Genomic DNA, 12,860 nt, shown 5'->3' with positions numbered 1-12,860 from the left:
AAATTGGATTTTTTTTATATTGAAACCACCACTTTTCGAAATTTGTAGAAATTTGATCGATTAGATATATGATAGTTAGTTAGTAGCCATTAGTTTCCCAATTCCAATATGAAATAGAGATTTATTTACGTATAAATAAACATAAATATCAGTAGCTCAAAATGAGAACCTGAAAAGATCTGCTGAATGAACTTGAGTTCATTTTTCTATAGACCTTCAATACCAGTTCGGAAAATCGTATTGATTGAAAATTCATTAATGAAAATGCTTATTGTTTCTACTTGTTAAAAAGTCTGTATAAAATTTATCAAGATGGTAAACCTATATTATCAATTAATATTATTTTTGTTTGCATCTGAATTTTTTTTAATGATCTATTCATTTCTCTTACAGTACGCATTACATTTCTTTTTTAGCTAGGTTCCTTAGATGTTGTATAAGATGTAACCTCTCTTTCGATGCCGAGATTCACTATCGGTTTTTGATGCACCTCGCCAGGATCTCATATAGACAGACTACCGACTAAAAAGCAGCGTGGGTCATAACCCATAATCAGAATAGTTTCTGTAACATTTCAAGACCGCCGACAGAACAGGGACCGAAGAAACATCGTGTCACACCGGCACACACTTCTGCCGTCATCATAGACAAATACTTGAGTCCTGTGGAGGCCTATTTTACAATCCCTCAGAAAACGTAATTCGTAAAGTAGATTTTTTGACATATTACTCAATTTTGTTAGAAGGCTAAGTATTTAACGCATCGCCTTTGTATGCATAGTAATTTTACATTAGTTCAATAAAAACTATATGAATTTCAAAACTTTAATTATCATTAATTTCTTTATATATGTATATTTGTGATTGGGTTTAGCTCGAAAAATGGCATACTTACTTTTTGTAAGTACAACTGTTTTACAAAAAATCGTTAAGAAATTTGAAAGCCTTTGCCAAAGTACAGCATAGGGATTTATTATTCTTACAACTACTATTTAAAATGCGTATGTGTGCATTTGTCGCTGAGCAGCGTAATCTCATTAACACCTCTGTGGGCATTTGTCCAAGTTATAAACACTTAACGACATACGCGTCCTACGCTATGACCAACCCGTAATTGCACGCAATTGAAAGAAAGCGGAATACTTAAGAGGATTAATGACATAAACACTTAAGTATGCTCCTGAAGTGTTTTTTTATTTATCCAACGTTTACGACAAGCCAAGGTTTTGAAAAGAATTCAAAAATTGCTATAGAAAACAATATCACCCACCATGAGGTTATTTCGGTTCTTAGTTAAATACCGCAATTTATGAATTAGGTAATATAATAATAACATGCAGGCAGTGAGGGAGGTCGTCTACTATGACCTAACCTCCAGAATATATTTTACTTCAAACATGATATTTGCTTCTTTAGAAAATCCATAAATGAACACATTTTAATTCGTTAAAGAAAAACATGGCAATAATCGAAAAGATATCATACGAGATGATGAATAAGGACAGTGTAATATACATACGTGTGTTCCATAACAGTGGCGAACGCAGGAAAAAAATTTGGGGGGGTTTTAGGTAAAAAGACAATGTTTCATTATTTTATTCAGAAATTGAAGTCTAATCTTCTTTTATTTTGGGCCATAACATTTAAAATCTCTTCCTCCGTCACGTCTATATCTCTATGGATATTCAAGAGAGCCATCTGCAGTTTTATTTCTTAAATATGTTTTAAGCCTGCGAAGTGAGGAAAACGAGCGTTCACTTGAAGCGACAGATATAGGGATTGTTGCTCCAATCTTTAAAAAACGATGCACTGTTTTGAAATTTTTGGATCGCAACAATTCAACGCGTCTAAAAAAGTTTTGGATCTCTTTGTTTGATTTAACCAGTTCCTGAAAATATATTCAAAATTTTAGTTAGAAAATATAATCTGAAGAAAAGATTTTTAACATTTTCCACATTCTAAATTCAGCAACGAAATCATCGGGATCTTCTACATCAGCGGACCACTGCTTTTCTAAAATACGAACAGTCTCCTGCATCTCAATAACGTCAAGATTTATTCATTTATTTGGCAAAATGTTTTCAATTTTGGAAAGCAGCTCCCGATGTTTTAAAAATCGTTCATTGATTTGGTATTTTTTGGATCTAAAAACGGTATATAAATTGATCTGCGGTAATATTCTTCCGGTTCGCCTTCGAATGCAAAAATATAAGGAAAATGCAAAAAGGCACAAGAACAAAACACACGTACGTACATAATTCATTTGTTCTATTCTCATTCACGCTCTAATAATTAGTGACAAGTGTTGCCGCGAGCTAAAAAAATTAAGTATATGTTGCCAAGCAAAAAAAGTATCAAAAGCACAACCGTTGTTTTAAAAATTTTCATTTGAAAAACAAATAATAAGTAAAGTTGTGTATCTATTTCAGACCAGTTTTTTCTGGTTGTTTTTATTAAAAATGTAGACATTTTAGTTAAGGCACTCAAGTATTTTTTTGCAATTAGCATAATTTTTTTTAATTTAAATTTATTTCACAACAGTTTGCTCATGGAACGAAAACTGAAAGTCATAATAAATGAGTTTTTATTTTTCCTGTATTATGATTAACAATAAACTCTAAAAAAAAATAATAGAAACCTTATTGGTGACTTTTCAGTTCAGAACTAATTTTCAAAAGAAGTCCATTTTCGACTCACAATTCCTCTTAAATCTAAAAAAATCTAGTTCAGCAGCCACAGAGTTATAAGGCAAACTCATTACTTTGAAGCAAATTAAAAAAATGTCTCTGTCCAGTTTATATTTTTATAGGTTTTTTAATTGGCCTACATTCTCACAACTTTTTAATACTATTCAGATACAATAGGTTTGTTTTTAGTTTAACATTTTCATAGTTTCAAAAAATTAAATTCTATCAGCAGAAAAGTATCAAATCACAAAATTTAGAAAAAAAGTATCAAAAAAGATACAATTGTATCAAAACGGCAACACTGTTAGTGACTAATGTATTCATTTATTTTACATATTCATACATCGTCGGCAGAAAGATTGCTTTGAAAACAACAAATTACAATTTTTCAAATGACTATGTAGAATTAAATTCTATTATTTAAAAATTCAATTACTTTGGGGGGGTTTTAACACCCCAAAGCCCCCCCCCCTGCGTTCGCCCCTGTTCCATAATCTAAGGTTTGTGGTACTCAAAGCTCATGTCTTCTGCGAGATCAAGAGTATAAAGTGTAGAAAAAAGAATTACTACAGACATTAAAGCCTGGAGAATTTTCAGAAATATGCACAGCGCCAATATAAACTAAAAAATCATAAATTTTGACATCACTTCAAGTGCTAAACTAATCAGAAAGAAAACGAAATGCAGTAAAAAGCTACTTATCAAATATAATTATGTTAATAAGAGTATCTACCAATTTTTATTAAAATTGCAAATACATACATGCAAATTTGAACATATATATGCTGTTATATATATATATTACTATTACCACATCAGATTATGCCTTGCATACACTCCGCCCGACTATAATCACATTCTTGCAACAGTTTATCAAGCGTTTACGCTTGTTAAGGGCTTGTGAGTATTCACGCTACCGACGCACTTAATAATCTTCACAATATAATTGCATGCATTCAACGCAAAGAATCACACTCATCCGTCGATGTGAGCAACATGTGAGAAATTCATTATTTCACTTAAGCATTCAAGCAAACAGACAGACACACCATACACATTGGACTATTTTTTTGCTTCATACTTACCATGTACTCGTATGCTTGTATGCAAATGTACATATGTGTTTATGTATTTGCACTTCTACCAGCCTGGATTGAAACGACGATTAAATGCATTTTAATTTAAAATGTAATTAAGTTTGGTGCACCGCAGATGTCTTTCAGTTGCTCGGGAGTGCTAAAATCATACCTATGAGCCATACATTCATATGAAAACATAGCAAATATACTTGTAGGTACATACATACATATATTCGAGGGGACTAACAAAAGTTCGCTGTATTATTTAGTGGCATGACGAAAAGTTAAAACCATCATTAAACTTTCAATTCCTTATTGACTTTTCATACTCTTTCGAACACACTTAGATCGAAGTTCATTAAGGGGATAACCTATGAAAAATTAGGCGATTTTCGTGATTTCGTTTTTACTCTTTCGATTGTTTCGAAGTTTTTTGCACATAATAAGATATATTTTCAGCTACATTTCAATTTTTTTACAAAAATATTGAAAAACAAGTAAGGAAGGGCTAAGTTCGGGTGTAACCGAACATTTTATACTCTCGCAATTTCTTTATTTAACTTTATTTATATTATATAATACACAATTTGACCCACATATTCGTCATATATATTGTATAAAGTCCATTGAAAGTAGGAAACCATAATATTAGGTTAGAAGCACCGAGGTCCTCGTGTTCGATATATGGGGCCTTGAAAACCTATGGTTCGATTTCGGCGATTGTCTTCAAAGTTCTGGTATATAGGAAGTAGGCGTGGTTGTGAAGCGATTTGGCCTATTTTCACAACATATCTTGGGATGTAAGGAAACTATTACAAACCAAGTTTCATTGAAATCGGTCGAGTAGTTCCTGAGATATGGTTTTTTACCCATAAGTGGGCGACGCCACGCCCATTTTCCATTTTGTAAAAAAATCTGAGTGCAGCTTCCATCTGCCATTTCTTATGTGAAATTTAGTGTTTCTGACGTTTTTCGTTAGTGAGTTAACCCACTTTTAGTAATTTTCAACCTAACTTTTGTATGGGAGGTGGGCGTGGTTATAATCCGATTTCTTTCATTTTTGGACTGTATTAGGAAGTGGCTAAAAAAACGACTGCTGGAAGTATGGTTTATATAGCTCTATTGGTTTGCGAGATATGTACAAAAAACCGATTTGGGGGCGGGGCCACGCCCACTTCCCCAAAAAAATTACATCCAAATATGCCCCTTCATAGTGCGATCCTTCATACCAAATTTTATTTCCATAGCTTTATTTATGGCTTAGTTATGGCACTTTATGTGTTTTCGGTTTTCGCCATTTTGTGGGCGTGGCAGTGGTCCGATTTTGCTCATTTTCGAAAGCAACATTCCTAATACTCTCTTTAGCAACATTTGTTGCGAGAGTATAATAACAGAGTTATATGCTATCTGTCAATAGAGATGGAGATGTCAATAAAAAAGTTCTTTAACTGCTGACATGATTTCGGCATTTCATTGTATATTTCCTATACAGTGACCTACGATTTTTGAAAAATATCAAAAACTTAAAAAATGGCGTAGTTCTGAAAAAATTTCGTTTTTTGGGTAAAAAAAATTTATTTTTTTAAACGCCAAATTGATCATTTATAGTAAATATATTCAAGAATACTCAGTTTAAATTTGATCGGTCAATGTATCGTTGAGTCATCATGTCAGCAATTTTGAGAAATGTCGTTTCGAGAAAAACGCGTTTAAAGTTTCGACTATAGCAGCTTATACCTGCGAGCGGTCGCTCTTTAGAACGCTAACATTCAAAAACTATTCAAGATACGATCTTACCGCTTTCACAGGATATTTTTGAAAATGTAAACTATCGAATAAGCAAAAAAATAAAAAAAAAACGATTTTTTGAAAACGACACACTGGTATAGCCCCTTAAGGGGTTTCGTCCGGGGAAAAATTACTCAATGAAAATAAATAATACATGTTTAGTTAAGACAATCAATTATAATTTGGTCAAAGAAAATATAATTAAATACAAAAATTAGCTAAAATTTCGTTACATTTCATGTTCTGGGAATTAAAAATTCATCGTCCAAGTTTCGAATAATCTTGCACGCCTTCTGTCACCAAAATCAACAATGTAAAAATTTGGGTCGCGCTACGTAATTAACGAAAGCTTGGACCTGGCTACACTTGGTATCACCAATGGCGCCAAACAGCCAAAAGGAAAAATTAATTGCGTGATGTTGTTAAATTACCGCCTTAATACCATCTTACCTACCCAATATGACTGTTATAATGTCTGAAAATGGTAGGGTGTGGTTAGACCCATTATAGAATATACAATAATATAATTGTTTTAGTATGTAACATTAGGGGAAAAAATTAACAAAATTCTATTCAATTACATTAAAGCTAAGCGAACTTTTATTATGCCCCTATATATAGGTTCGTAATTTTTGTTCACAGAGATTTGTGTATAAGATTACACCAGCCCACATACAATTGGATATACTATGATCTGTACATATGTATGTATATGACTAAACAATGCAAACATATGTATGTATGTGCACTGTGAGATGCTTTCAGCTATGATAAAAACGTACATAAGTACTACAAAACTGTCGTCATCATCTCCATCATTTTCAATGCAACGGCAGAAAAGCAACTGTGACTGCAGCGCAACGCTTCTGTATTGAAGCAATTACTGCCGCCGCACTCTTTCTCCACATGCTAGGAATTTTTCCATTCTTTGCAATTCACAGCATCATTTTTCTTTGTAAATATGCCACAGCTCATTTTTTGCTGCACTCCTTTTACAGTAATTCATTCCTCGGCTAGCTTACAGCATTTTTCAGCATTTTCTTTTCATTTTTAATCGCCATAAATCGTCATGGGCAACATTTTCAAAATTAAATGAAGGCATTCAGCGAACTCACATACTTGCAAACTCTCCCACCTGTAATCCTGGAAAATCATGTATGTGGATATGTGTTTGTATGTGTAAATATAAGCAGGAATGCAGGTAGTTTGGTTTGTTTTCGTTTCGCTTTTACTGTCCATAATTCGTTTACTTTTACATGTATGCGAATACTTAGCACCACACTCGCCTAAGCGGATGAAGTACCGCTTGGGACACACCTCTGATCGTAAAGTGCCACACTCTCAAATGCATAGCCATGTTCTTACGTATGCCGTAAATACCCATTACGTAAAAGATTAAATTCGGTGTAAGTACATGTCTGTATAGGAGAAATGTTTACATTTCAAAAGTGAACTTCTGTATATTTACAATGATCAATAATAATCTCAAAAACCACTGACCCAAACTTCCCTAAACATGGTAGACACTTTACCTGCGTTGCTCATTAAAGCACAGCTTAACAAGCAAGGAAGGGTTAAGTTCGGGTGTGACCGAACATTTTATACCCTCGCTATTTATTGATCCAATTTTATTGAGATAACACAATTTGACTCATATATTCGGCATAAAGTCCACTAGAATATCGAAAGTCATGATATATACTGAGATATATATATGAGAGCTGGGGTAATTGATGAACAGATTTCACTTTTTTTCACCACCAAGGTACACTATATCCCTCACATAATTTTGCTAAATATCTCACATATTATCCGATATATGGGTGTTTTTGAAACTTTTTAACTACTTTTGGTAAAGAGACACGCTATTTGACGCTTTTCACTGGCCCTTTCCAAGATTTAGCGCATGGTGAAGATCTGGTCAGATGTAGATTTTCCAGGTCTAAAGCCACACTGATAAGGTCCAATCAGTTTGTTGGCGGTGGGCTTTAGTCTTTCACACAGTACGCTCGATAGAAAATTATAAGCGATGTTGAGGAGGCTTATCCCACGGTAATTGGCGCAGTTTGTGGGATCTCCCTTTTAGTGGATTGGGCAGAGTACAGTGAGATTCCAATCGACGGGCATGCTTTCTTCCGACCATATTCCCCAAAGAAGCTGGTGCCGTCGTATTTGAATAGCTCGGCCGGCAATCCATCGGCCCTCGCCGCTTTGTTGTTGTACTTCAAGCGGGTAATTGCTATTCTAATTTCTTCTCGATCGGGCCCTTCCCAATTAAGGGTCCGGACATTCCAGATGCATGCCCTTAAATCGTGGTTCTTAATACATTTGCAGTGGTCGTCCTTCCTGGCCAACTCCCAAGTGAAAGACAATCAGAAACATTTCACACTTACGTGTACTTCTACATATGACTCCATCCTCCTAGTAGTAGTTATTACCCGATTTAAACCATTTTCATGGTGTGTATTGGTGTAGTAAAATGAAATATGACTTGTAAGTGTGATTTATATATATGTATGTAGCTTAAGTTGTTTGCGAGTAAACAACCTATTTGGGGGCGGGATCACACGCACTTAAAAAAAATTACATTCAAATATGTCACTTCCTAAAGTGTTCCTCGTTGCCATATATTTATTGTAAAGCTTTATTTCTTTTTTTCAGACAGACGGAACGACAAACATCCGGATGTCAACTCTACTCGTCACCCTGATCACTGTGTATATACAACTATCTATCTATATCTAACTCTTTTAGTTTTAGGTGACAGAAACAACCGTTAGATAAAACAAAATTATTATACTATCTTAGCAACATATTGCGAGAGTATAAAGATTGGTGTATTTGAAAGACAAATAAAAAATCGAAATATTTTCTTCCCCTACAAAAACAACATTCGTCCCAAGGTGAAAAGGATTATTTATTGAGATATTCGAGAAAATCGCAAATTATGCAAATTATTGTGGAGACAAATACGAATATTACCATCTGCGTTCATAATCCGTCTATATTATTATTACCGAGAATATCTAATACTCAGTTCTTTTCACTATTTGTTTCCTGGTCAAACTTCCCTACTACTCGTCTTGCACCATTCAGCCCAGAATTTCGTTAACTCAAAAAAGCCATCGATATACATATATTCATATGTATGCACAAATGTGTCTACCGGGCGTGCAAGAGGTCTCCATAAATCAAATTATCAATTGAGAAATAGAAACTCAAAATTGACGCGCTGCAATAACAACAATAAAATTACAACAACACTTTTTGCTGACATGACTGCAAGTGACATTGAAAGAAATATAAATTTAGGTATGTGTATATTTTGAGATATATACATATATATACATATATATATATGTATATGTGTGTGTGAAGTTGCATGAACAGCAAAGCGTTAAAAATGGCTGTCATAAATTAATGAGAAAGTTCGCAAGCAATCAAACAAATAAACTGCTCATCAACACACACATACCCACACACAAATGCGTTCAGTCGCGTACTTATTCAGTTGCAAACTAACTAACAAACAAGCAAACAAACAATAAGAGCACATCACAAGTGACAGACACAAATGAAGGCGAGTAAAAATTGAATTGAAATTTCAGAATTGCATCATTACTCATTTACAGATGCCGCCGCAGCGACTGAAGTCATTTCGTTCGCCGCCTACTCCTCTATGCACCGCCACTCAACGCACTCACAATTCAAATTGTTTTGCTGTCACAGGACATCAATCGCTCCATAACGCGTTGCTATTTGCAGCAAGTGCAACGTTGCTCTCTGTAAATTTGTATGTATGTTCACACGAATACGATGTGCGTTTCGAGTGCGTCGCTCTTTCAATCGTTTCCGTTGCGCCACGTAAATCATATCTTTAACACTGCAGATAGTCAACTCCTCCTTTTTTGTGTGCTAGTCAGCCCGTTTAGAAGTTGAATTAAATTTAATATCGGCAAATCGGCGTTTTCAATATACTCACTTCCAATTTTCTATTTCATTTCGCATCATCGTCCTCAATATGTGCGATTTTGAAGTATTTTAAGTAATATTCTCAGAGGTTTCTCGCAACCTGTTGCACAGAGTATAATAGTTTTGTTCACATAAAGGTTGTTTGTTTCACCAAGAAATATAAGATAATAAATATGGGGTTATATATACATACATAAATGATCAGGATGGCGAGTGGATTTGAAATCCGGATGTCTGTCCGTTCGTCTGTCCGTGCAAGCGATAACTTGAGTAAAAATTAAGATATCTTAATGAAACTTGGAACACATTTCCTTGGCACTCTGAGGAGGTTGCTTTCTAAAATGGGCAAAATCTGCCACGCCCACAAAATGGCGGAAACCGAAAACCTATACAGTGTCATAACTAAGCCATAAATAAAGATATGAAAATGAAATTTAGAACATAGGATCCCATTAGGGAGGGGCACATTTGAATGTAATTTTTTTGGAAAAGTGGGTGTGACCCCGCCCCCAAATAGGTTTTTTGTATATATCTTGCAAACCAATAAAGCTATATAAACCAAACTTTCTGCAGTCGTTTATTTTAGCCATTTCCTTATACAGTCCAAAAATGTTAGGTTGAAAATTACTAAAAGTGCGTTAACTCACTAACGAAAAACTTCAGAAACACCGAATTTACATAAGAAAAGGCACTGAAATTTTTTACAACATGGAAAATGGGCGTGGCGTCGCCCACTTATGGGTCAAAAACCATATCTCAAGAACTACTCAACAGATTTCAATGAAATTCGGTATATAACACTTTCTTGACACCCTGATGGCACGGGTGGAATATCGGTTCACAACTACGTCTACTTCCCACATAACTCAATTTTGAATTCTTTTGATTCGTTCACTTTATAATACATATATACATTAGGAACAAATGAAGATAGCGGAATAAAACATTACACAAATACTGTATTTGAGCTGTGACATCACTTGTGGAAAAATTGTCAAAATCGAACCATGACTTTTCAAGGCCCATGATATCGAACGTGAAGAACTCAGTGCCTAAGGGTAATTTTTCACCGAAAATATAGGTAAACCCCTCAGATATTTTTATGTAATTCATTCCCTCTGAATTTTTTTCTTATAACAGTTTATCTCTGTACCTGAAATGGTAAAAATCGGGTCATAACTTCCCCCAGATCCCATATACCTAATTATAAGTAATATTAAATTAAGGGAGCGTTTAGTCTTCGATACATTGTATCTTGGTGGTCAGTCCCCATATACTATTTATGATGATTTTTGTTATTCTATTGAACTTTATACCGAATATATGGGTCGAATTGTGTTATCTTTATAAAATTACATCAATAAATTGCGAGAGTATAAAATGTTCGGTTACACCCGAACTTAGCCTTCCCTTACTTGTTTGTCTTATGAATGCGCACACTTTTTCTCGTATAGTTCGTAATATTTGTGTTCGAGAATTAATGGTCAAACAAGCTACCGGAATTTCTGGAGAGTCATTATCGATGATCCGCTTTTCGCATATGGATATTCGGTTCATGAGGAGTATGATACCCTTATATTTACAACGCGAGATAATACTAAAGTCATCAATTGGAAAAATAATGTGGAACTATATTAAGTATATGGGGACTAAAAGAAATATTGGCCCGATTTGGCTCCAAGCCACCTTATTATCAGAAAAATTAGTCCTCTGAAGTGTATTAATGTATTTTCACCCATAGGCTTGAGGTCCTCAGTTTCTGTACATGGAGCATTGAAAATGTTATGGTATTCCGTCATGTAATCACTACTACAACTGGAGTCCTGTTTCTATATCCAGTATATCAAGAAAATGTAGTTCTTATTGTAGTTCTTATAGCCCGGCATCTAGCTCTTGTTGGAACACTTGAACGAAAAGTCAGAACATTTTTTCCTCCTCAGTGTTCAGCCTTAAAATCAGCAATTCTTACAACGTGTGTTAATTTATCTAATTATATATTCGCTTCACAAGAATTTCGCAGAAATTCAGTTGATAATGGTAGAAGCGCAACTAATTATTTTCATAGGAGTTAACCTGAATTTAAAAAGTGCCATTTTCAGCTGGAATCGAATGTTCTGAAAATGTCAGCCCAGCAATGACTTCTAGCGTTTCATACGGTAACTACTACTATCGTCGACATTCCTCTATGGCTTAGAACGAACGCTGCAGTCAATTTCAGTATGTCTTGTTGTTGTTGTTTAGTAGTCATTGCCGTTGGCTATTAGCTGTTGCGTATACGGCTCGATTAACACACTGCCACGTTGGCTACGGAAACGTGACGATCATATAAATCACCAAATTGACATTTGTCGCCGGCGCGCACAAACCTTCGTACACGCATACTAACCTTCCACCTGAATGGCAAAGTTGTGAACAACGCAGCGTGTACAGTTACGACAAACACTTTGAAATGCCGCCAGCAATTGTGGAAACTTCGGACAATAGAGCAACAAACAGTGGCGTGTTAAGCAGTGAGCACAATAACAAGAGAGGCAACTATGATAAAGGGCAACAACAATGTCAAGCGTTTGCGGCAACAAATGGCAACTGTCAACTGCACTAATATTTATGTAGCGCCACAAGCGCCCGGTATCAGTATCAGTCGAAGGTCAGTCAGTCAATCTGTCAGTCATTTAGTCAGTAAGTAATTCATATAGTTAGCGCTGGACGAAGCTGGTATTTTGCCAGGCTACACAGTGGCCTCTCTGTTGATGTGTTTGTGGTGATTCTCTGGGATTGTCAGAAGGATTAAACAATAACGTGTTACATTTGGAGGCGAATAATGTTAAGCTGACGGTTTATACGCACACATACATGCACATTTACTTATGACCACAAATGCATGCGAAACACATAAACACAGCAACTTGCCACATGCCACACGTCTCTTTGACATTTAGTTATACCACAACCAGCACAGGAGTAGTGCGACCCCAAAAACTGAAAGTAGACATAGTAAGTGTTTTATTTATTAAATATAGCATATAAACTACAAACACTTAACCAACTAAGCTTTAATAACATTTTTTTCAAATCTAACCAATTTTACTTCACTTACTTCTTTCTTCGATCGCCTGCTGTTATTTAATTTATTTTTGTGCGCTGCTCTAATTACTGGTTGATTGCCTGCATGCAAGCATACTCATATCTAAATGTATGCCACAAATCTAGTTTTAGCTTGATTATATTAAAAAATAACTCTGGTTGATAATAAGATTCCAATAGCCGTGATCGTCTAGTGGTTAGGACCCTACGTTGTGGCCGTAGTAACCCAGGTTCGAATCCTGGTCACGGCA

The 12,860-nt window shown here is 35.1% G+C and overlaps 1 non-coding gene across 1 annotated transcript; it reads left to right on the top strand.

Moving 5' to 3' along the window:
• Window positions 1–12,788: 12,788 nt before the first annotated feature.
• Window positions 12,789–12,860, top strand: Trnah-gug (transfer RNA histidin (anticodon GUG)). The gene has a single exon. It is a non-coding gene; the product is annotated as a tRNA-His (tRNA).

This window comes from Zeugodacus cucurbitae, chromosome 5 (genome assembly GCF_028554725.1).
Source record: "Zeugodacus cucurbitae isolate PBARC_wt_2022May chromosome 5, idZeuCucr1.2, whole genome shotgun sequence".
Taxonomy (NCBI): domain Eukaryota; kingdom Metazoa; phylum Arthropoda; class Insecta; order Diptera; family Tephritidae; genus Zeugodacus; species Zeugodacus cucurbitae.
This window is presented reverse-complemented; position numbering and strand designations above follow the sequence as displayed.